The following is a 26,726-nucleotide window of genomic DNA, read 5'->3' on the forward strand; positions in this document are numbered from 1 at the left end:
GAAAGCAAAACCAAAATATCTTATTTCACAGAAGGCAAAAAGAAGAGAGACAGGGATAGGACAGATGATAGGTGTATAATAGTCAATTCAGGCTGGTACACATAAATTCCTTAGATTGATGGTAATTTTTAAACAACACCCTTTTGTTGTTTGCAAGGTTGAAGGCTTTTTCTGAGTAGCTTACTGGAGATAAGAGTCTCACAGACTTTTCTGCCAGTGCTGGCTTCAAACCATGATCCTCATAACTAAGCCTCCTGAGTAGCTAGGTTTACAGGTGTGAGCCAGTGGCACCTGGCAAGAACTTTTTGTGAACTATTTACACAGAAGGTAAATATAGATAAGAACAAACACTGCATATTTTGAAAAGCTAGAAGAAAAGACTTTCAATGTGGGATTACAAATGTGTTCCACCATGGCCAATTCTATATTCTATTTTAAAAACAAAACAAAAATTAAATTCTACCAAGACAAATAATGGCTCTAACAAATTATAAATATGATCATGTCTAACCATTAAAACAAAATTCAGTGGCCATTTAAAGGGCAAACTTGAAAAGTTATCACAAAAGTTAGATATGATTCATATGGAAACAAAATGCTAAGAAAAGAAGTATAAATTCACTACTAATGGGAATTTCTGAAAGCAAGAGAACAAAGAAAAGAAACTTTGGGAGGGTTGAGGGTCATTGAAAAAAAATTCTCAGGACCAAAAGACATGAATAAAGAAGAGATCTTAAAATTCTCAGGACCAAAAGACATGAATAAAGAAGAGACCTTAAAATATTCCAGAATGAACCGGGCACCAGTGGCTCACGTCTGTAATCCTGGCTACTGGGAGGCTGAGATCTGAGAATTGTGGTTCAAAGCTAGCCCAGGCAGGAAAGTCTGTGAAACTTTTATCTCCAATAAACCACCAGAAAAACACAAGTGGCGCTGTGGCTCAAGCGCTAGAGCACTAGCCTTGAGCTGAAAAGCTAGGGACAGTACCTAGGCCCAGAGTTCAAGCCCCACGATTGACCAAAAAAAATTCCGGAATGGAAATACAAGTCATGTACAAAAGACCAGAGCAAGAATTGCATAGGCCTTCTCAATATGTTACATCTGAAAAAAAAAAACATCTTCAAAATTCAAAGAAAATGCTTTCTGTCTTTCCTTCCATCCTTCCTCCAACTTTTCTAATTGGTCTTAAACTTGGGGGTTCAAGTGATCTTCATATTTTGGTGCCCCAAATAGTTGGAATTACATGCATGAACTTCCATCATCCACTGTGAGGATATAATTTCTATCATAATCTCTAACTAGGTTAATTGTTCGTACACTCCTAACCCAATGTGGTTATTTGGGAATGAAGGTCTTTAGGAGACAACTAGATTTAAAGAAACAGAAAATTTCTCTCTCTAGTTCTCTCTCTCTCTCTTCCTCCTTCTCGCCCTCTGTCCCTTCCTCCTTCCCTCCCTTTACCATATGGCAAAAGTCATAGTCTATAGAACAAGAGGAAGAAGATGTTTATCAGATACTTATTGACTTGGTATTCTGATCTTGGACTTCAGTTTTCAAGTTGTTTCAGTTACCCTGTATTCTGTTGTTGTTATTGTCAGTATAGAAACATGACTTTGGCCAAGATGTTATTAATCATGTGTGACAACTAAACAAAAAATGGATAATCAGGAGGTTTCAAAAATTTGTGATTTTTTTTTTGTTACTCGTGGGGCCTGAACTCTGGGCCTGGCCACTGTCCCTCAGCTCTTCAGCTCAAGGCTAACACTTAACCACTTGAGCCACAGCACCATTTCCAGCTTTTTCTGCTTATGTGGTACTGAGGAATGGAACCTAGGGCCTCATGCATGCAAGGCAAGCACTCTACCACTGAGCCACCTTCCCAGCCCAAAATTTATGACTCTTATGGTGGGGTCTATAGGCCTTGTCTACCATGCACCACACCCTATTTTCAATCTACAAAACAGCATAAGGAAATAAAATTGTTATATTTTCCATTTCTTAGGAAATTCAAGAAAGTGATCTTTATTTATTTATTCATTTATTTATTTATTTATTGTCAGTCATGTGGCCTGAACTCTGGGCCTGGCGCTGTCCCTCAGCTCTTCAGCTGTAGACTAGCGCTCTATCACTTGAGCCTCAGCCCACTTCTGGCTTTTTCTGCTTATGTGGTGCTGAGGAATCAAACCGAGGGCCTCATGCATGTAAGGCAAGCACTCTACCACTGAGCCCCCTTCCAAGCCCCAAGAAAGTGATCTTTTAAATGACGGAGCAATGAACAAAAGGAAAAGGCATGAGATTCAGGAAACAGGAAACAGGAAATAATGTCTTAGAGTAACAACTATACAATTTCATGTTCCCAATTGGAGAACATGCTGACTTGTGTGATAAAACAATATGAGATAAATCATCTAATACATTTTGCCATGTTTACAGTTGATTGAGCGTAGAAAGACTAAAAAATGCAACACTTTAAAATGTGGGATTTTTTAAATACTAAAAGTATACAAAATAATAATACAGTATGGCTCAAGGTAAATAATATCTACAAAATTTAAATAAGGTTCTGACTATAGAAAACATTAAAAGAATAACAACCATTTACCTGCAAAATTATTGTTCTGAGGTTACTGTGTTGTATTATAAGTTTCCAATAACCAACTATCCATATATATATAATCAATAATTTGATGTGGGAACTAAATTCTCTATATTTTATTAAGTTCCCCAGGCAATTTTAAAGATCACATACATACTTGAAATCATTGGTGCAAACAGTACTGAAGAATGTGATATAAATATCTTTGTACTTAATGATCAGCTTCATTTAAAATTATTAGATTTTTTTCTCATCTTTTCTAATAACTAAATCTATTTTCTTCCCCCTTGGGTGTCAGAATTATCTTTATGAAATTATGATACAAATGGAAGGAAATTTTTTGTCAGTTCTGGGGCTTGAATTCAGGACCTGGGTGCTGTCCCTGAGCTTCTTTTCTCAAGGCTAGTACTCTACCACTTGAACCACAGTTCCACTTCTGTCTCTTTTGGTAATTTATTGGAGCCTCATGGATTTTTCTGCCTGGATGGCTTTGAACCCTGATTCTCAGATCTCAGCATCTTGAGTAGCTAGAATTATAGGCTTTGAGCCACCAGTACCCTAGGAAAGCATTTTAATGAAGCAATGAACTAAATTTTGAGTTTCATGAAATGGAACATTTATAGATAGAATGGTAACTAATTCTTTATTCTCTCCTTACTGCAGGAAAGAATAAAAGGAAATGGTTTAAATTGCAACAAAATAGCCTTGAGAGTAAGGAAATTTCTGGACATTGAGATTTGGTAAATGTTAATATGAGTTTTGAGGGAAATTATGACATATTCACTTTGGAGAGTTTTTTAGAAAACATTACCTATCTAGCTGGACTCAGAAGGTTATACCTAAAAACAAGAAAGTAGATGACTTAGAAGGCTAAATTTATTTATTTATTTATTCATTCATTCATTCAGTAAATAAGTAAGTACCTGACACTGTGCTCATGTGGATAGGGGAGAGATGGGTGAAAATGTTGAAAGGGGTGACATTGATCAAGATATACTGTATTCATAAATTGCTTTGTTAAATGGCAACTTCTTTGTACAACTATTTAAAGATAGTAAAAATACTTTAAGATAGCATTTTTCAAACTTATTTGCTCATTGAATGTGTGAAAAGATCAAGAGAAACTTCTAATATATAATATTTACTTGGATAATAAAACATAAAAGACCTCATATATTTACTGCTGTAAGAAAATAAAATTATATATAAGAATATGTATCATGTTCAGAGAAATAGCACCCAAGGCTGACAAATAAGACTGTGATCAAAAAGAATACAGACAAGTACAGTGGCTCACCCCTGTAAAACATAGCTATTTGGGTGGCTGAGATTAATAGGTTTGTAGTTTGAGGCTGGCCTAGGTGAAAACTTGCATGACATCATCTCAACGAATTAAAACAAAAAACATTTGGTCTGTTGTCATTGCTGCTATTCAGGAAATTTACACAGGAGAACAGAAATCCAGTCTGGCCCAGGCATAAATGCACGAGCTTATTTGAAAAATAACAAAAGCAAAAAATATTTGCAACATAGAGCACCTGTGTAGCAAGAACAAGCCCTTGGTTAAAACCCTTTATGGCTAAAATAAAAATAATAAATAAACTTAAAAGCCATATGTATATGGTCAAAGAACTATTAATTTTTCCCTCCAAGATGCTACATAAAAATACCATTACAAGTACTTTTTATCTTTTTCCTTTTTTTCCTGCAGCACTGGAGTTTAAAGTTAAGGCCTTATACTTCATAGCTGAGTTCTTTACCATTTAAACCAACCCCCACCCTTTTTAGAATTTTTTTTAAAGACAGAATTTCAGGCTTTTGGCCCAGGGACAACTTCAGAGTGATCTTCTTACCCGTGTCTCTTGCATAGCTGGACTTAACGTGTTTTACCATCCTGGCCATCCCTGGCTGGCTGTTTGCTGTTTTTCATTTTGTCTTTTGTTTTGTTTTTTGATGGAGTCTCACTAATATTTTGTCTGGTGCTAGGTTGGAACCATGACCCTTTTGTTCTCTTGAGTTGTTGGAATCACAGAGGTAAGCTATTGTACCCATGCTCATGAAATTTTTGAAAATGATAAATTTACAAAACAAAAAAAAAGAAAATCAAGAGCACCAACTGACAGTGCTATCAACAGATTTCTAAAAGATGTGTAACAGATGGAAATAGGATTTAGAAAAGAGGCAGATACTACCAAAGACAGGAATGTTGACTCACTCCACTAAAATCCCTTGACAAGCTCAAAATATGAATGAACACAAAAGCTTCACTTGTGGAAATTCTGACATTTGGTTACCCAACAATAATGCTTGCCAAATAATTCCATCTCATTATACAATATAAAACATAATAAAAATAATAGTATGTGCCATCATACACTTGAAAAACTCATAACAATATTCAAACAAACAAAATGGGTAAGATTTCAACCAGGTGAGAGAAATTTTTGAAAAATTCTGGTATTTTGTTATTCTTCTAAGTAAAAGGAGCATATTCTGTATGGCTGAAGAACAGTATGTTTTTTTCTTTAGTAACAATCAAAGAACAAACAAATAGCTCTATAAAATTAAAGACTTGTTCATAAAAATTTTATATTCAAACACTGGGAATATGGCTTGGTGGTAGAGTGCTTCCATTAAGACCTGGGTCTGATTACTCAGTACCATATAAACAGAAAAAGCTGGAAGTCATATTGTAGCACAAGTGGTAGAGTGATAACATTGAGCAAAAGAAGCTCAGGGCTTCTGAGTTCAAGCCCAGGACTGGTTAAGAAAAAAAAAAGTTTTTTATATCCAATTAAGGTATTGGACTGACAAGATCCAGAAAAATAGCTCAAATAAAAGGCTGAAATGAAACATAGTACAGATAATATTAACAAAAACAAGAAAAGAATGACCTGGGAGGTAGCTGGGTACCAGCGGCTAATGTATGTAATCCTAGCTGAGGAAACTTAAATCTGAGGATCCAGAAGGGAAGTCCTCAAGGCTATAACATCCAGTTAAAACTCACTCCCACCCTCACTCCCTCCAAAAAAGTCAGAAATGGAGCTATGGCTCAAGTGGCAGAGGGTTTGTTTGGAGGGAGAAAGTTCAGCAATAACACCTATGCCCTGAGTTCAAGTCAAAGGACTGGAACAAATAAAGTAATTGCATAAAAGAGAAAGAGAGCTGGGTGTTGGTGGCTCATATCTGTTATCCTAGCTACTAAGGAGGCTGAGATCTGAAGAAAAAGTCAGCCTGGGCAAGAAAGTCTGTGAGACTTTTATCTCAAATTAACCAGAAAACCGGAAGTGGCACAGGCACCATGGATGAAAATGGTGGGAGTCACAACAAGTATAACTGTTCTGAAACTTTGAAAACAGTAATTAAGAAATTTAGGTCTCTGAAATCTGAGATGAGTACACGAATTTAAAGGTGAAAAGAAGGAAAACAGGAAATACATAAATAGTTAAATTAAATGATGACCTTACAGAGAGGGATGGATCTCACTTAAGACTGAGCTGTAGACATGAGTCCTAGAGGTCTGACAATGGTTAGATGTTAAGTTGGGCTGTAATATTTCTAGGGTGTTAGATTATTTAGACTTTGCCAGGGTGCAAGACCCCTTCTCACAGGACAGAAGTGAGAAGTTTGGGCTATTGTCTGAGGTGACCTATATAACCTAGGAGGCTTAGGAGGAGCTAGAAGGACCTAGGAGGTGGAGACCCTGGTGTGGACCTGAGGGCTAGGGGCTTCATCATGGCAGACTAAGTTTATGGCTGCTGCCCAAATAGTAGCTAAGTGGTCCCTGCAACTGCCCAGACCCTAAGGTCACTCTTAGGGGCTCTTGTTGCCTTATATGGTGGTAGCTACCCCAGAGAAGTGCCATCCCAAGGTAAAAGGGGTTGGAGACTGATTACAGCCTTTACTAAACGGGCCTAGTGTTTAGGAAGGAAGGATGTTAACTTGTGGAGAGGGGAAGGAGTGTATTAAGCTAGGGGAAGGGAGCTCATTTCGCTAACAGGATGTGTCACTTCCTTAAAAATTCAAAGGGAACCAATGCAGAGTAGCAGTCCTGAAAGTCAACAGATTCCCTTTGGGGAACTCTGAGGCAAAAAGGAGGTGTGGCAAAGAAGCACCAAGATACTGCTTTGAGTCGAATCCATAGACAAATAGTTTTTACGAACCATTCCACGCTAGCGTTACGCTAGCGTGTCCTCAACGTTCGGGATGAGGGCTGTTTCAAGAAAATATTAAAAAGAAGAAGAAAAGGAGGGTAGAGATGCGGTGGAGTAGCATCCGTCCCAGGACTGCAGGGTGTGTGGCAGGGCATGGCACCTTCAGGATGGGTTTCAACTTGACCCGGTGTTAGTGGCAGGGCCGCTGCGGCGCTTCCCGTCGGGCCTTCCTCCGAGAGCCCAGCACGACAGTGGGTGAGCCACCGACAGTGGCACAGTGGCGGCTGGCTCATTTGGCCGTACTCATCTCGTTTTCTCTGCAGGCATAACAGCAAATACGCTCATTTGCTCCCAATATTCCTTTCTGCATCTCCACGCTGGCCCGCCAGCGGCTTGCAGAGCAAATCTACGACCTGTGCACTAGCATCACATGACAACACACCCAGCCCCGCAGACGACCCCGCAAAACCGCCCCAACAGCGCCCCGCGAAGGGCGGAAGAGGGCCGCGCAGGCGCGGTGGCGCGCGGTTACCGGATTCGCTCACTTCCTCCTTATCCCCGCCTTCGTTTCAGTTCCGCTCCTCTTCACATCTGCTTCCAGGTCACTTGTAAGCTGGCCTTCTAGGCTTTCAGCCTCCTCTGCCGAAGGAGGGAAGTCGAGGGGGTGGGGAGAGTTCCTTGTTTGTTTACACGATGTGAGCGGAAAAAGAGACCAATAAAGTTTATTCTGGAAACAAAAGGAAAAAAAAAAACAACAGGGCGCCGGAGAGAGGAGGCTGGGGCGGGTGTGTGGCGGGGCCGGCGAGTCCGGGGAGCCCGGAGGAAGCGGCAGTTCCGGTGCCGCCGCCGAGGTCTCGGGCTGCTGCAGCTGCGGCCGCTGGGGCTGGGGCCGCCGGCGAGGCAGGGCTCGGGCCCGGCCGGGCAGCTCCGGAGCGGCGGGGGAGAGGGGCCGGGAGGCGGGGGCCGAGCCGCCCGCTCTCCTCTCCCTCGGCGCCGCCGCCGCCGCCGCCGCCGCCGCCGCCCGCGGGGCTGGGACCCGATGCGGCTGGAGCCTCGGAGCCTGGAGGAGCCCCGACTGTGAGTAGAGCGCGCACGGGCGCTGAGGCCGGGGCCGGGTGGGCTGCAGGGGCTCGGGTGCGCCCGCCTTCCCTAGGTGAGCGCTCCCGGCCGAGGGTCTGCCCGCAGGGCCTAGGGCGGAGCTCGCCTCGAGATCGAGCTCGCCGCTCCCTCTCCGCGGTCCGGCTCGGCCTCTGGCAACGGTGGCTAGGGCTCGTCTCGCTCCTTGTGCTCCTTGGACCGCTGCCCTGTTCCTGGGTTCTGCTCTCTCTGGTTTTGGGGGATCGGGAGAGAGTGCGCCTTGGGCGCTGCCGGGCCGCGGCCACTGGGTCTCCTGGCTCCGCACACCCGCCGGCGAGCGCCGGGGAGCGGGCGCCGCGACAGGCGGCCCTTGGGGGCGGTCACTTCCGAGGACCGGACCGACCAGCCTGCGGCCCTCGGGGGGCGGTCACTCCCGAGGACCGGACCCGCCAGCCTGCGGCCCCAGGCGTTTCTTCCCGGGTTTAAATCGCCCGGCAGGTACTGAAGGAGAGGAAACCTCAGCTCCCTCCCACCCTTCCTTTTGAGACCGTGTTTTCCGTGTAAGCACACCATCGAATGTTTGGATTTTCATTCATAAACCTGACACCTCGGCTCACGTGACTTGTGCCTTGACTAAGTTCTTTTTCATGATGCCTGGTTCTTTTAGTTCTTAATCAGCTTTCCAGAAAGTACAGCGCCCAAACCTCGGCTGTGTGAACCCCGGTGGGTTTGGTCTCCGCTGGAGGAGTTTATTTTAGGATACTAAATAGTGGTGATAGTGTCCCAACCGTGCACTAGACTTAGGAATCGCAGGCAGTTTAAAAAAGATGAGGAGAGCACATCGCTGAGGGGCTTTGTGGAGCACCTTCCACGTTCTCTAATAAATGAGGAGCTGTGATTTCATCTTCGTGAAGATTGTTCATTCCAGCACTGCGCCTTTGTGCAGCGGGGCCTGGGTTTGGGCGACAGTGTGGATGTGATGCTTTGGATCATAGTTTGTAAGGCTATGGAAGACTCTTGGGAAAGGGCAGGTAAATTCCAGGTAACTCAGTCTTTGATATCTACAGCAACTTTTGAACTACTTTGGGCGATATTGGTGGCATGATTTCATCCTTGGAAACAAGATTCTCTGGATATTTGTTTGCATTGCACCAAATTTATGTGCTAGGTTGCATATTGTAAAAAGTGTCCAGAAAATATACTTACATACCTCGTTATTACATTAGTTTGAATAAAAACATTTTTGTGTTTTCATTAATGATCTTTCAAAGCAACTGCTGCTGAAACATTTAGAATGTGTACCTTCAAGTTCTAAAAAATTTTAGCCGACATTCAATTGTGGTGTCTGACAGCATAGATCACCATCGAAACACATGTTGTGAAAATTTTTAATGATCATATTAACTGTCATCAGCCAAAATTATCTGACGATAGCGTGTGTGTGTGTGTGTGTGTTTCTCAGTTTATTTTTTCATCTCGTTTTGGGACCTACTGGGTGGGCAAAGGTAAAATTCAATCTGCAACTTGAGTGATTTTCTATTAAAATCACAAAGTGAATGAAATGATAGCATATCAAGATATTAGTAGCATATTAAGGGAGATAACTAACAAATGTTAACATTTGTCCTTAAATATAAAGTTTGAAAGGCATTTCTGTCAGAATTAAAAATGAACCTACTAGATTTGTTTTTTATTTATCTAAAGTTTAAAAAATTGAGTTGGGTACAATATTAAAGAGATATCCATAAGTACAAGTAGTATACTCAGACTAAAATTTACTACTTTAATGTGTATAGAGGGTAAGTGAAAGCAATAGCCTTGTCTGAGCTCATAGAACAATTAGAGATGCAAAATCTCTCCCTCCCAAACCAGCATTCTTTTAACTACTCTTAAAAAGTAAAATAGAAAGCCGGGTGCCGGTGGCTCATGCCTATAATCCTAGCTACTCAGGAGGCTGAGATCTGAGAATCGTGGTTCAAAGCCAGCCCGGGCGGGAAAGACCATGAGACTCCTATCTCCAATAAACCACTAGAAAAACCGGATGTGGCGCTGTAGCTCAAGTGGTAGAGCGCTCGCCTTGAGCTGAAGAGCTGAGAGACAGCGCCCAGGCCCAGAGTTCAAGCCCCATGATCGACAAAAAAAAAAATAAAAGTAAAATAGAATACACAGTTTTTTCTAAAACATTTTGCTATGTGTGTAGTTTGCCCTTTTAATGCCTCTTTCCTAAATAAAGATTTAAATAGTTGTGATTATCATGTAAAGGGAATTTACTCTATTGATCTGTATTTAAAGAGAGCAAACTTAATCCCATTTGATCTTTTTAGCAGCCAGAGTAGCATTAAAAGGATCAGTTCTCAGAAGTGGCACTGTAGTCAAGTGGTAGAGCACTAGCCTTGAGCTGAAGAGCTGAGGGACAGTGCTCAGGCCCAGAGTTCAAGGCCCACGACTGACAGAGAAAAAAGGATCAGTTCTCTATTTTATTTCAAAGTATGGGGTGGTCTTTAAGTGAAAGGTGTTTCTTAAGTAATATAAAAGATTAGGCTTCCAGTGGAAATACTTATTGTAAAAATTATTCAACTGTAGAAGCATAAGTTTTAGAATACTATGATTTTTATTTTATTAGTACAGTAAAATAGTTTTAAAGTATTATTTCTTTTAGAATTCTATTGCAGTCCTGTTGACAGAGCAGTATCTTCTATGAAATGATATTCTGAGTTCCATTAGGTGGAAGATGATGGACTCATTAACAAAACAACAGTTTTGATTTTCACTGTCTCATTCCAGCTCTACACTCTCCTAACTCATTTTTAAATCGAACAAGAGAAAAGAGGGACCAAATTAGTTTGCATTACTTAAGATTATGGTTTCTCTTATTTACAATGCACATATATACTTAATATCCTTTACAACTTAAAACGATGATTCTCAACCCTGGCTACATGTTAAATCATGTAGGGAACTTAAAAAAAAATGCTAGTACCAGGATTTCATCCCTAGAAATCTGATTAAATTGGTAAGAGATGGAGAGCCCAGAACATTATTTGTTTATGTTTCACATAATTCAAATTGTCAAGATTGTAAATCCGTGACTTTCAAAGACCATTATTTTCTCTTGCTTTTTTTCTCTAGGTTTATTTCTTTTCTCTATCGTCATAGTTTCCCTGACTTTTTCTTGATCTCATGTGTAAATGTGTTTGTATTTCCAGAAACATTTGTGTACTCAATTCACCTTCTTAGCTGCTTCAACTTATCTGTCTTTCTTTGAAAAGTCCAGTTTGGGTCAGGTGTCCCAACTTCCTATTCCCATAGCATCTTTTACTACTACTATCATAGCATTTCTTTGCTCCATTGTAATTTCCTATTTATTTGTGTATATATCCTCTCCCAGGATGTAAATTCCATGCAGATAGGGACTCCTATCTTCTGTACAGTTGTATTTTTATAACTAGTCATAACTAGTGCATTATAGGGACTTGATAGGATAAATCAATATTCTGGAGATGTAATAAATAATAAGCACGTTTTTTTTTGCCAAGTACATTTAATGTTTTTTAAGTTAAATATCAGGAAACTGAACTTATGGTGTATCTGGAGTAGTGGTGAGGTGAAGGGGAAGGGGGAGAGTAATGGAGAGAATGGAGCCAAAGCATATATATGGAAATGGAAATAAAATTGAGGGGGTGGGTGAAGTTGGGGGAGATGGGGAGAATTATGAAAGATGTGTGACATTGATCAAGATGTATTACTGACATGTTGCATTGGAACCCCTTTGTACAACTACTGAAAGATAATTTAAAGAAAAAAAACCTTTTTAGACACAATAAAAACATATATAAGGACCATTATTAACACCCACTAATCAGAAGGTTTCAGTCCAATCTTTCCAAACTTTTGTTTCCTTTCCTGGAAACATTGTGTCTTTGGGTAGAAGTCATTATCTTTAGGCTTTGTTCTCATCTGGAACATAAAAAGATTCTATTGGATGTTCTACCATTGTACTTAATGATCTAGCCTTAGAATTCTGAGCACTAAAGATATTGGCTTTGGAAATCTGATGTGTCCAAAACCTGGTTCCTGGCAGAATTACTTTAGTTATAACCTATCAGGGGAAGTAATTACTACTGATTAGAGTTGTTGAATTAGATAAGGTACATTCAAAAGAGTTCTTTACCTGGATTTGGTACTTAAAAATATTCATTTCCTCCCCTACCCTCTAGGATTTGTTAGATCTCCTGAGTGGACTTAGTGGAGATAAAAGGACACAGTTTATATAAGTTCTGTTTTCTACTCTATTGACTGCTATGCAGGTGTGAATGGGGACCCAAACCACTGTGACTTTTGGTTTCATTTTCTTAGAACCCCATACCACTGCCAAACACCCTGGTGCTGGTTTATTTACTTAGGAGATAATTATGCCTTGAGAAATCAACCATATAGAATAGCAAGTGCCAAGTTATTAATATAATAAGAGGGAGAAAATTGTCTAAGCTGATGACTTTGCACCCATCCAAAGATAAAGTCAAACTTCATTCAAAAGAAAGGAACAAATTAACAGTAGTTTACAAAATAAGACTCAGAGACTGGTGAAATCTCATTAAACTTAAAAATTTAGGGAATATTAGTTCTGAATAAAAAAGGAAATACAGGAAAAATTAGTCTTCTGTTTAGAAACAATTCCAGAAGATAGGTATACAGTGTTTCCATTGTGAGATTGGTGGTTACATGTATCTGGGGACTAAAGTTGTTGATACTTTTTTGGGAGTCATGTTTTTCAATTTTTCTTTTGACAATACTAGAGTTTGAATTTGGGTTTACTTTCTGGGTGTGTGCTTTCCTGATTAAGCAATGCCTTTAGTCATATTCTTAGTTTTAACTGTCTTTTTTTCATTTTGTGTAGTGATTTTAGGTGTTTTGCTTCTGGTAAAATGGAAAGTAATATTTTTTTGCAATATGGAAAGTGTATCATTACATTATACATAGTGTAATATTACTCTGAAATTTCTCCTTATCAATCCTTCTCATAAATTATGCACTTGATCCTAGTTAGGAAATATTAGGTGATCTTTCCTACCATTCCTAACTATTCAGTGTAGGGAGCTTAAACTTAGAATAATAGTCTAAAAAAATTGTATTGTTTCTGAGAGAACCAAAGGGGTGGGAAGTCCCTCCTGATGCTAATGTCACTGCCATGCCCCCACTTGGGAGGGGCAGGATGTCAAAGGGGGTCTGGAGGTGGGTGGTTTGGGGAGTGGGCCACTATATATAGATAGGCAGGGCATTCCAGGGAAGAGGGAGAGGAAAGAGAAGCATCTCTGGGAGCTGAGCAATGCTCAGGCTCTCCTCAAACTTGAGGAGAGCCTGGGCCTGGAGAGGCCTGCAGAAAGGCCGGCAGAGAAGGCCTGTGAAGAGCCGAGAGGCCTTGCAGTCAGAGTGCCAAGAGGCCTGTGCAGAGTCCTGTGAAGAGCCAATGGCCCTGCAGAAATTGGAAAGGCCTATGGAGAGGCCTGTGGATCTGAGGCCTGTGGAGAGGCCTGCAGATAGCAGAAAGGCCTTTGGAGAGGCCCAGGGAGAGGTTTAGGGGCCTTCAGAGATTGAAGAGGCCTGGGGGAAGTGGGAAAAAGGAAAAAAATAAACTTGCTCCCTTGGAGGTTAGAACTGCTCCTAGTTCTGAGGACAGAGCAGTTGCAGACTGACTAATAACACTTTTTTTTTACTTTATCCATATCTCTGTGGATTTCCTCCTAGGTCATTACCTTTCTTTCCTTTTCCTTTATAGTATGGGGGTTTGAACTCAGGGGTTCCATTTACTAGACTGGCACTTTCCCACTTGAGCCACACCTGCAACCTCCTTTGGTTTGGTGATTATTTTGAGATGGGTCTCACCAACTGTGATTCTTCTGTTTTTAGTCACTAATAATCCACATCTAGCCCAACGAGAGTTTATAAGTCTAAAATGGTGACTTTTGGAGCTATCTTTTCCCTAAAATTTAATTCCTTTCTGTATGTTTTAGCTGTACTCTAGGTCCTGGGAGACTAAATTCATTTCCACCTAACAACTTTTAGTGTGTGTATGTGTGTAATAGATTACACCATGTTTTTGTCTCATTTCCTGAACTTTTACAACATAAATTGTAATGTGTTGCTAAGCAACTCAATGATGAGATAGCTTGTCATAATAAAACTATTGCATAAACCTGTTTAGATAAAATGTATCTAGTATAAGAATAATTTTGGGGGCTGGGAAGGTGGCTCAGTGGTAGAGCACTTGCCTTGCATGCCTGAGGCCCTGGGTACTATTCCTTAACACCACATAAGCAAACAGAAAAAAAAAGAATAATTTTTGTATAGTTGGCATAACAAGTACTCATGGTTCCTGTACTGTTTGCCTCAATGTAATTTTATAAGTAAGTTTTAGTAACTTTTAGTATGTAATTACAGTTTTAACATAGGAGTCTTTGTATCAGGGCAAGCAATACTATTTGAAATAAATGTGATGTTTTAAAAATCTGTATTATGGACTAAACATCTGAAGTCAACTTTTAGATATATAGTATTTGTTTAATTGTGAAAACAGATGTACAAGGGTACAAACATTCTGCTGTTATGCAACTCACCAGGAGTTAGTAATACTCAGAGAAATGTCTCATTAAGTACAGAAACATAAGGCAGTAATGTAAAGAGGATTTTAAGCATACATGTTTGGATAGATGAAATGATGAATTCTTGAATTCAAGAATACAGGTGATTAATAAACTGATATTTCTATTGGTAGCTCAACACTTGAAAAATAGTAAAAAAATGAAAAGTAGGTATATTATGGTAGATTTATTGAGTATAGTTGCATTTGAGTTGATTATTTGAGTATAGATTTGAATTATGTAAGAAAAGCTAAAAGTTAATTACTTTCTAATGTGTATATATGCACATATTATGTGTATTGTATATATATGTATTTATACATTTATTTATATATGTATTTATACATGTATATGTAGGGTTGACAGGAATAGACTAAGGAGGCTGTGGTATTATAAAAAAGAAGTTTGTATCCAATATTATAAAGTATAGGTTTTACATTTAACTTGGTGTTTGACCTGAGAGCTTGACCTTTTTTGGCTGGCCCTAGAACTTGAACTCTAGGTCTCAGAGCTCTTCCTGAGCTTTTGTGTGCAAGGCTTTGCCATTTGAGCCACAGCTCCACTTTGGCTTTTTTTTTTTTTTTTGTAATTTATTGGAGGTAAGAGTCTCAGGTTTTCCTGCCTGTGTGGCTTCAAACTGTAATCCTCCCGTAGAAGCCTCCTGTGTAGCTAGGATTTCATCCATGAGCTACCTGCACCCAGCTGAGAGCTTTACCTCTTAGTGCTTATTCTTCACTTTCAAAATTTCTAAGGTTCTTTGTAATTCCCCAGCTCTGAAATTCTTAAGTAAAATCTGTTTTCAATCTCAGAGAAGAGAAGTCAGTCACTCCCTAGAGGGATGGCAGTACTATCTTCCTTATATTTTCAGAACTAAAAGTCTTCTTATTTATGTTTTTATAAAGTTGCAAATATTTGAAGGCTTTTGTGTAAAATTAAGGGGGAATCAGTTGTCACTGGAAAAGAATGGAGTGAAATAATATTTATTTGTTTTCTGGTTTATTTATTTATTTATGGTTGGTCGTGGGTCTTTGAACTCTGGGCCTGGGTGCTATTCCTGTGCTCTTCAGCCCAAGGCAACGCTCTATCACTTAAGCCACAGCACCACTTCTGGTTTTCTGAGTGGTTTATTGGAGATAAGAGTCTCACAGAGTTTCCTGCCTGGGCTGGCTTTGAACCGAGATCCTCAGATTTCAGCCTTCTGAGTAGCTAGGATTACAGGCGTGAGCCATCGATGCCCGCTTACTGCTTTCTTTTCTATTAAAATTTAAACTTACGTTTTGCTATCAGAATTTGAATTGTATTTTATCTCTAATCCTTGTTAAAATTGTGATATGGAGATTTAGCTTGATAGAAATATAGAATTAATGGACAGAAAATATTAACTAAATGGTTTGGCAATACTTTGACCTGACATTAGTGTCCCATGCATGCTAGGCAGGCATTCACCCCTTGAGCAATGCTCCAGCACTGTTGTGTATTTTTCATCTAGCTTCAGTTTCCTATGGATTTTTTTCTATTCCTAGAATCTTCAAATTCCTAATAGATATCTTAGTAGCTTCCTGATATTGAAGCAATACTTATTTCGTGCTACTAGGTATTTTCTTTCCCTATCTTTCTTTGATGTACTAACGTTGTTTAATATTGTCATATAGTCCCTATGTGACATGGCTCTAATATAGTTCTCATGTCCCTTTTTTTTTTTTTTTTTGGGTCCGGTTGTGAGGTCTGAACTCTGGGCCTGAGCGCTGTCCCTCAGCTCTTCAGCTCAAGGCTAGAGCTCTACCACTTGAGCCACAGCGCCACTTTCGGTTTTTTGCTTTTTGCTTATGTGGTGCTGAGGAATTGAACCCAGGGCCTCATGCATGCAAGGCAAGTGCTCTACCACTGAGCCAACTTCCCAGCCCTCTCATGTCCCTTTTATACTGCTTATAGTTACTTGTACATTGTGCCTGCCCTGAGCCTTTATTATATGCAGTATTTACTCTTGCATATATTGTTTTGTTTATTACCAGTAGATATTGCCTGGACATTATGAATACTTTACAAATCATTTATTTGAGAATAAAGAAGGCATCTATGTGTGTTTTGATTATTTCCGTGAGTTTAATCTATTTTCCTTTAGTCACTAAAATAACTAATTGATGCTACTGATACAGGTTTCTGGTTTTAATATTGTTGGTACCTTATATAATAGAGACTGTTGGCTTCCTTTCACTTTTGCCTTTTTTTTTTTTTTTAGCAGCTTGGCTAGAATATGGTTGATGGTTATTGAGGCTTAATCTTCTGAAGTGGATTATCTCATAGTCTATATCTCTCATAAACCAGGACAGTGATAAAATCCGCACAATGAACAACAGCAACAATAAACTATATTCCTAGGCACTAGTGGCTTATACCTGTAATCCTAGCTACTCAGGAGGCTGAGATTCTAGGATCACAGTTCAAAGCCAGCTCAGGCAGGAAACTCCGAGAGACTCTTTATCTTCAATAAACTACTCAAAAATTATATTAAGTGAAGTAAGCCAGGCCCAAAGAAACATAGGTCCCATGGTTTCCCTTATTTGCAATATCTAGTATATGTATGAGTCAAGCGGAAATGAACCCTTAGATATGTATTTTAATGTTTTTTCTTTCATGCATGTGTTTCTAACGCATTTATAAGATTATTTCTTTGTTGCTTTGTATGTCCCTCCCCCACAGTATAACCCCTGCTTTCACTATATTTGATGTCAGTATAACTTGTGGAGGAGATGGGGAAAAACCAGTTGTTTAAGGATACAGGTGGATCTGATGCAACAATGAGAAGTACAAGTTGTCATGTCCAAAACGAGCTTTACAACGTAGGTGCGGGGGGGGGGGGGGGGGGGGAGGCTGGGAAGGGATGTGAAGGGTAAACAAAGGAGGAGGCTGCAATGCTTGGTAAGAAATGTACGCATTATCCTACCCATGCAATTGTAACCCCTCTGTACAGTATGTTCACAAATAAAATAAAATTAAATTAAAAAAAAAGATTTACATTAAAAAAAAAATTTGAAGTGGTGTTGTGGCTGAAGTTGTAGAGCACTAGCCTTGAGCTAAAGAACTCAGGGACAGTACGTAAGCCCTGAGTTCAAGCTCCATGGTTGACAAAAAAAAAAAAAGAAAACCCAAACCCAGAAAACCTCTCTAATATTTTAATTTCTTTGAATGGAAATGCTTTAGAGAGTCTCAGTAATTTTTGCATACTTATTCAAAACTTTTCTTTGTTACTTGCATATAAAGAATTATTTCATTAAATAAGCATACTTTCAAGCACTTTTAATGTATATCACATTATAGAATGTAGTCCCTTATGGGGACATGACTCTGGACTTTACAATTACTGACCATGAGTTTGTTTCCATATCATGGCAGTACTGAGGTTTGAACTCAGAAGTCTTGCACATTCTGAGCAGGCATTATACAGTTTGAGCCATGCTCCGAACCCTTTGTTATTTTTCAACTAAGCCTTGCATATGTTGTAACTAGCCTGGACCAAAATTTGCCTATTTATGTCTCCTATGTAACTAGGATGATAGCCATTTACCATTACTTCTAGCTATTGATTGAGATGGGGTCTCACATTCATGTCTTTGCTTATCTTGAACCACAGTGCTCTGAGTACAAGTGTCAGCTAATTGTGTGCACTTATTTTTAAAATAGCGTCTTAAGGTTTTTTTTTGCCCAGGGATGACCTTGAACTTCATTTTTTCTACCTATGCATCCTGGAAGCAGGTTTTACAAGCATATACACTGCCATTCTTGTTGTATGATTACATTCCTCTGAAAACCATGTCATCGCAGAAATTGTTGAAATGATTAAGAATACAGTAACTACATATAAGAATATCAAAATCAGCAGTTCTCCTTTATTATAGCAATACTTGTTGGTTAAAGTAATTTATAGCAAGAGAAAAAATTAAAAAAAGTGTGTGTGAAAAAAACAAAAACATTTTATTGAGATACATGAGAGGGAGGAACGAATATCATACCCCTGAATGGAAATTTAACTATTGAATGAAAATTTAAATCTCAGTTTTCTTACAGGTATAACAACATATTTCTCTTTTAAGAAATGTATCTGAAGAGCTGGGTGCTGATGGCTCCTGCCTATAATCCTAGCTACTCAGAGGCTGAGATCTGAGGATCATGAATTGAAGTCAGCCCAGGCAGGAAAGTTTGTGAGATTATCTTTAATTAACGACCCAAAAGCCAGAGGTGTAACTGTGGCTCAAGTGGTAGAATGCTAGCCTTGAGAACTAAAGGTCAGGGATAGTGCCCAGTCCCAGAGTTCAGGACTGGCAAAAACCAAAATAATGTATCTGAGAAATTAATGTAATTATTTTGTTTGAGCAACAAGTAAAAGTGAGATCATTTTAAATGAAAAGTGAAGATGAATGAATGAGAGCTAAAAGTGTACTGTAATATTAGAGTAAGCTATTATTTAAGAATAGATAGTATAGGGGCTGGGAAGGTGGTTCAGTGGTAGAGTGCTTACCTGGCATGCATGGGTCCCTGGGTTTGATTCCTCAGCACCACATAAGCAAAAAGAAAAAAAGCCGTAAGTGGCGCTGTGGCTCTCAAGTAGTAGAGTGCTAGCCTTGAGCTGAAGAGCTGAGGGACAGCGCCCAGGCCCAGAGTTCAGGCCCCAAAACAGGACCCCCCCCCAAAAAAAAAAAGAATGGATAGTATAGTTGATCAAAGTATAATAAAGATTCCAGAATCAAACACTTTAAACATGATAAAGAAGTGAACAGAAGTAAACAGAAAAAGATATAGTTGAGAATCCTTAGGAAAACACTTATTAGGAATTCGACCTAATGGCCAGGTGGGTGGCTCCCTGTAATCCCAGTTGTGTGGAAGGAAATAGGGTTACTGCAGTGGGTACTGCACCAGGCAAAAGTTCAAAACTAAAAGTAAATAAAAAAGCAATGGAGTCATGACTGAAGTGGAACATAAATTCAAATCATAGTGCTACCAAAAATTAAAAAAAAAGAAAATGTAAAAGAAATGGAAGGACTTAAGAATGGAAAATTTATTGTATGTGACTGAAAACATTGATACTTATTCTTTCTCTAATCCTTCTGATCAGAATCAAACAATTAACAAGCCAGAACTAGAATGCTGCAAAAATGTAATAGGTGTTTGTATTTAGATTTTAAAATATTTTGAATTTTTAAATATTTTTTAGATTTTAATGTATTTTCAGAAGCATGAAGTCCCTTTTGTTGAATGAACACAGTTTGAGAAGATGGCCTCTTCTCTTAAACTAGAGATAAAAGCACATAGGAAATGTTTTCTCCCTAATAGGTTATTGAAGAATTATAATTTTAAGATGTGGTGATTATATTTGAACTTTCTGAGTTAGAAAAATAATGCCTTTTCTGTAATGGTATTATAAAATATTCTTGCTCATGTAATTCCATTAGCTGCTTTTGGAAAGCAAGTGGGCAGTTTCAGGCTTTTGAAATTAACATTCTTTTTGACCCAGTAATTCTGTTTTCAGCTATATATATATATATATATATATATATATATATGGCAATTTACAACAGCCTAACTGTTTAACAAATAAACTATTACATTTTCTATGGAAATATTCACAAAAATGTTTTTTTATGAAATCCTCATAGTATTTTGAGGATTTTTTTTGGGGGGGTGGGTCGTGGGGCTTGAACTCTGGGGCCTGGGTGCAGTCCTTCAGCTCTTCAGCTCAAGGCGAGTGATCTACTGCTTGAGCTACAATGCCACTTCCAGTTTTCTAGTGGTTTATTGGAGATAAGAGTCTCAGGGACTTTCCTGCCCTGGCTGGCTTTGAACCGTGATCCTCAGATCTCAGCCTCCTGAGCAGCTAGGATTACAGCCATGAGCCACTGGCGCCTGGCTGAGGAAATGTTTTTGAAGTAGAAAAATAAAAAATAAAATTATATGTACTTGTAAGTGCAACTATAACAAAGAAAAAACCCAAAGTATATACAGAAAAAAGGAGACTATACTATATCAAGAGAAAAGTTAGGGGTTTTGGAAGACTAACTCACTATTAGAAATGTTAGCATGTACAAGCCTCTGGGTTTGATCGCCAGTGAACTCTTCTACCCCTCTACCTCCCAACAAATAGAATATAGCAAAAAAGGCTACTAATGGTAGCTTCAGACAAGGCACATTTTTTTTTTACTTTTATTTTCTTTATTTGTATATATACTGTATTTGTTTCCTTTGCAGAAGATATCATGATTGCAAATACTTGTTCAATTAACCTTGACTAATATTTATATAGGGAACATTTTATTGTGTTGTAATTAAGAAAAAAAAGCTATATATGTCAAATGTTCAGGTGGATTTCCATTATAGCTTTGAAAGCTGAGTTTCCAAAGTTTAGATATGTTTTAGCCTTCCTGTAGATTCATTCTTAAGGTGTTGATGGAAATCAATGACCAGCTGCAAAGTTCAGATCTAGTATACTGAAGAATACATGTAGCTAAGCTTTAAACCAAATGTCAGCAATGAAATATTTAGTAGCAACTGTTCTTTTAAAAGAAACTTATTAGATAATTAGGGTCATCTTGTAATACCCTTATAGCCAGCTGTCGGCTTTTTACTTTTTCTGTCAATATTTCTGGCACATTAATTTACAAAATGGAATTTAAGGCACTATAACTTGAAATAAATGGAACACTTGAAAAAACTTGTACAAGATTTTCAAAAGTAGTTTCTTAGTATCTCAAAATACTTTCATGGAGAATGATTACTTATACTTATCTTCAGTATTAGCAAAAATAAGAGTTTTTGAGACATGGAAGAATTACTTATGGATTACTAAAACATTTGAGTGTCTAATTCTGCTTTAAAATTTTATCACTGTTTCTTAATTTTGTCAATCTGTTTTGTCATCATGTTAATAATCTTTCGTTCTCCCCTTTCTCATTTTTGCTTTTCTACTTTTAAGATACTGTATTTCTTATTATCATTTTTCAGTAGTATTCCTGATTTCAAATTATGTTAAAAGTAAAAAAAACTTTTATTACGCCTTTTATACCTTTACCTTTCCAAAACGAAGTTTTTACATTGCAAACTATTGTTAGCATTTTTACACTGTTTTATACCCATAAGGAAATCATTTTATATTTTATAAATTTATATTTATAAAATAAATTTATTTATAAATAAATAAATTTTATTTATAAATAAAATAAATTGGTTTTATAAATATAAATTTATATTTATTTTATAAATTTATGATAAACTTATTTATTTATAATTGATAATATTTTATATTTTTTTATAAATTTATATTTATAAATAAATATTTTATATTTATAAATACATTTTAATATTTGAAATCTTAATTGACATTATTAATAAAATGTTTTACTTTACAAACTAGTGGAATATTAATGGTTAGATTTCTTTCTCTGAATTAGTGTTCAATATTATAAACAAGCATCAGTACCATTTAGGCTGTTGGGTTTATATACTCTACACATTGCTCAAAATTGTGTTGGTTTCTTTATTTGAAACATGATTTTATTACATGTTTCTTGTTTTTCCTCTTAAAGTTGTCAGTTCTTTTCCTTTTTTTCTATATAATACATTCTTCAGTATATCTATATTGCCTAACCGTTCAGTTCTCCCATTTCTTGCTTATAACATGTTGTAACTCTTTTGTGCTCTCTGTCCTGAGCACTCTTTATTTTGACCATACAGATTTCATCTTGGAGTTTTGTCCCAATACTTTTTCTGATTGATAAAAACTAGTTCACTGTTGCTTTTGAAAAATTACACATTTATATTAGGTGATCATAGTGTCTGTTCTACCAGTCTCTTGTACAATCTTCTTTTTTTTGGTCAGTCTTGGGGTGTGAACTCTGGGTATGGGCGCTGGCCCTCAGCTCTTCAGCTCAAGGCTAGCACTCTACCACTTGAGCCACAATGCCACTTCTGGCTTTTTCTGTTTATGTGGTGCTAAGGAATTGAACTCATGCATGTGGGGCAAGCACTGTACCAGTGAGCCACCTTCCCAGCACAGTCTTCTTTCTTCAGTTAAGTAATTATTCAGCGCAATGCCATGGGATTAGTTGGGGGCAGAAAAAAAATCAAAACCAATTTGCAAATTAATTAATTAATTAACTTATTTATTCTGTTAGGTTTAGAATTCCTGGCTGAATTTTTTTTCCAACAGAGTTTTAAGTACTTCATAGCTAATAGAATTCCTAGTCAGCTAATTTATTCCTTTCCTGATGAGGCTTATTCTTTACCTTGTATTGTATAGTATAGATTGTTTTGGTCCTTCTCCTTTCCTTTTTATTTTTATTTTTTCTTTTTTTTAAACTTAATTTAATTTTTTTTTGTGAACATACTGTACAGAGGGGTTACAATTACATGGGCAAGATAATGAGTACATTTCTTACCAAGCATTGCAGCCTCCTCCTTTGTTTACCCTTCACATCCCTTCCCACCCCCCCACCCCCCAATCCTCCCCCCTCACCCCCTTTTTATGTTTCTTCTTTTATTTTTGTATTTGTTCCACTTAGTGATCTTGTTCTTAATCCAAATGTCTCTCGCTAGCTCAAAGATGTTTTTAGTTTTAATATTTCTTTTTTTTGTTTGTCTCATATTTCAAAACTTCAGGAATAACAAATATTTGGTTGTGGCACTTTTTTGGTTCATCACAGCTTTTTTCCCCTCTCGATTTTTATTATCTGTGTCTAGCAAAGTTCTCACAGTGTTTTTTTTTTCCCTTAATTTTGCAAATTTAACAGATGAAATGCATTTAATTCACATTTTATTTTTAATAAAGATGAGAAGTTTTATTGAATTGGCCATTTATACTATTTTCTCTGTAAATTCACAGTACATATTCTTTTGTGTATTTTACATCACCCCATTACTGTTTATGGAGTATGTGATTTTCCTTTTATCAAGAATAACAATTTTTGCTAGTTTATGTTCTGTTTTGTCCTTGGGAATTTTCCTTCTACATACAACGGAACTTATTTCTTATGTATTTTCACTTATTGGTCTTTTTTTTCACTCTTACTTAGAAATAACTCCATAAATAGTAAAAAAAACACCTATTTTCATGTATTTTCTTTTTTGTTGTACAGAGGGGTTACAGTTACATGAGTAGGGTAATGAAAACATTTCATAGCGAGCATTGTTACCTCCTCCTTTGTTTTCCCCTTACCATCACTTCCATCCCTACCTCCTCAACTCCTCTCCCTCTGCACACATACATTGCAAAGTTCGTTTTCAGCATAGTATCCTGTACATTTCGTTGTCACAATGGGTCAGCCTGCATCCCCATTTAAGTGTTCCCCAATATCCCTTCCCCTCCCTAAATTACAAAAAAAAGTATATACAAGGTGCAGAACATCGGCATCAAATCCAATGAAAACGGATTATACCATGGGGGAAGAACATACAAAAGAAACAACAGAATCACATAGTGCATTGTAAGTACATTAAAAACACTAGCAAGAAAGGAAAAAGCACTGTGTCCCTGTCTTGGGGTACATTTTGCCTAAAGTATTATTTTAATTTCTTACCTTCCTGGGGCTTGACATCAGGGCTTAGGTGCTGAGCCTCTCTGTGATCAAGGCTCTACCACTTGAGCCACAGTGACACTTACTAGCTTTTTCTGAGTAGTTTATTGCAGATGAGAGTCTCAGGGACTTCCTGCTCAGGCTTGCTTCAAACTGTGAGCCTCTCTATAGTTTTTTTTTGTCGGTCGTGGGGCTTGAACTCTGGGCCTGGGCATTGTCCCTCAGCTCTTCAACTCAAGCCGAGCGCTCTAAGTCCTCTGAATAGCAGGGGTGAGCTACCAGCGCCTGGCCTTATTTATTTTATTTTTAATGCTAGTTTTTATTTTAAGTAAGATTTAGTTTATTGTAAAATGCAAATTAGTAACCTACCCTCTTTTCCTGAAGAAGAGTGTTCTAAGTGACTTTTATCATATAGTAATGCTACATTATATGTTTGTGTTTGAAGTTTTTCTTTTAGTACATGGATCTGACTCTTTTTTTCCTTGAGACAAAGATTTTACTGTTATAATGACTAATCTCAAATTTAAGGTTGCAGATGATCTACCATTTTTGTCACCCCAGTACCTGGGCCTATATATGTAGCCACTCAGCTTGATCTGACCCTTTGTTAACCATATCTTGCCATTGTTACTTATTAGTAGTTTGATTTAATATTATGAGAATTATTTTAATACTCATTTAATAATATTATGAGGTTATTTTGTCTCACTTTCCCTAATTTTTCTTGGATTTTTTGCAGATTTTTAACATTAGAAACATTAGAGAGAGCCTAATTAGTTCTGCACACATACACACACATACAGCTCACATACACACACATCTTTGACACTCTATTATGATTATATCAAATGTAAAAATCATCTACTGGAGAATTGCTGTCTTCCTCTCCAAGAATATTTCTTGAACTTTTGTGTTAACTTATGAACATTTTATTTTTTTCTTCATTCTCGTCTATGGATCAGTTAGTATTGATAATTTAAAAAAATTGGGCTTTAAGATTTAGTGAAGCTAACCTTACTACTTTTCTTTCAAATATTTAATATAGTAAAAGTTATTATGAAACTCCTTACATTATTTTAGAGGCTAGTAGACAATATACACTCAAAAAGAAACAAAAGCAAAAAGCAACCCATAAGCTAGTCTTAAAGCATTAGTTCTAATGAAATCTATTAGCTAAATGATTTGGTATTTTATTATCTTAGTAAAAAATAGGAATTGAAAAGTATTCTTTGAAATATTAATAGATGTTATAAACCAGAAGATTCAACAAAGCTTTATATTAAAGATCCACATTTTATAAAATTTTATTTTATTGTAAAGATGCTGTACAGAGGGGTTTCAGTTACATGAGTAAGGCAATGAGAACATTTCTTATCCAGCATTGTTATAACCTTCTTTGTTATTCTTCCACTATCCCTTCCCTCCCTCACCTCTCTCACTCCTTCCCTCCTCCACCAAAGATCATTTCCAATATACTGTCTTGTGGAGTATCATTGTTACAATGGGTCATTACGTGTCCTGGTTTGAGCGTCTTGTTATTCCCCTTCCCCTCCCCAAATTTGACAAATGTATTTACAAGATGCAGGATACCAAAATCAAGTACAGTGACAACAGGGAATATACCATAGGGGGAAGAACATACAAAGAAAAAAGAAATCACATTAAAAACAACAATGAAAAAAGACCTCTTGTGTCCATATCTTGGAGTTTATTTCACTTAGCATCATCTTATATATGATCATATGTACATAGATTTTGAGCTTTTCTGCTCATGTGATAAAGTTATCCTAGACATCTAGGATATCCTAGACAATTATTGCAAATGAGGAAAACATGGGACCTATATCTCTTTGGCAAGAAAATACTCAGAAATGTTCTTTACTCTTAGGGATCTGTCAGTACAATCAAGTTGACAATCAAGATTAGTCATCTCAAGGTCTTAGTGACATAGCTGATTATTCTGTCACATACTGAAAGAAGAGAAAAGCATATGAATCGCTCCCAAATTTTCAGAAAATACAGGAGGAAGAAGTCTATAGCATTTCATTTTGAGTTGACTTGCCAGATTCCAAAGCTGAAACAAAGCATCACAGTATGTCTAGCAGCCTGATTTCCTCATAAATGTACACACACACACACACACACATATGCATGCACTTCTTATAGGGTGTTTAGGAATATAATATTTTTGAAAAGAGAATATGGCATGACCATGTGAGATTCATCCCTTTAAATGAAAGGCTAACTTTTAGATGTGCAGTGTAATGAACCAGGCATGTAAGAAAAAGTTGAAAAACCATATTTAAAAAATACCGTATTCACATATACAGACATTATTTGATAAAATTTAATACAAGTTCAAATAAAAATTCACAGTTGACAAGGAATTAAAGGTAACTTTCTCAACCCATAGTGAGTGGTTGCATGTTTTCCCACTTAGCACTAAGAATATAGCAAAAATATTTGTTCTTACCACATTTATTCAAAATTATCCAAAATTTTTGTTTTTGTCAGTGGCAGGGCTTGAACTCATGGCCTGGGTACTGTCACTGAGCTTTTCTTTTCTTTTTCTTTTTTTTTTTGGGGGGGGGCAAGTAATGGGGCCTGAACTCTAGGCCTGGGCACTGTCCCTCAGCTCTTCAGCTCAAGGCTAGCACTCTACCACTTGAGCCACAGTGCCACTTCTGGCTTTTTTCTTTTT

General features: G+C 37.6%; 1 protein-coding gene across 2 annotated transcripts in view; it reads left to right on the top strand.

The window, feature by feature from the left end:
- Window positions 1–7,732: 7,732 nt before the first annotated feature.
- The window catches only part of Pik3ca (phosphatidylinositol-4,5-bisphosphate 3-kinase, catalytic subunit alpha), an 85,996-nt gene continuing 67,002 nt past the window's right edge, over window positions 7,733–26,726 (top strand). For both annotated transcript variants that reach the window (XM_013036563.1, XM_013036564.1), the window contains exon 1: window positions 7,733–7,827. The gene's annotated coding sequence lies outside the window, so the exon portion shown is untranslated. The remainder of the gene's footprint in view (window positions 7,828–26,726) is intronic.

This window comes from Dipodomys ordii, unplaced genomic scaffold (genome assembly GCF_000151885.1).
Source record: "Dipodomys ordii isolate 6190 unplaced genomic scaffold, Dord_2.0 Scaffold300, whole genome shotgun sequence".
Classification (NCBI taxonomy): Eukaryota; Metazoa; Chordata; class Mammalia; order Rodentia; family Heteromyidae; genus Dipodomys; species Dipodomys ordii.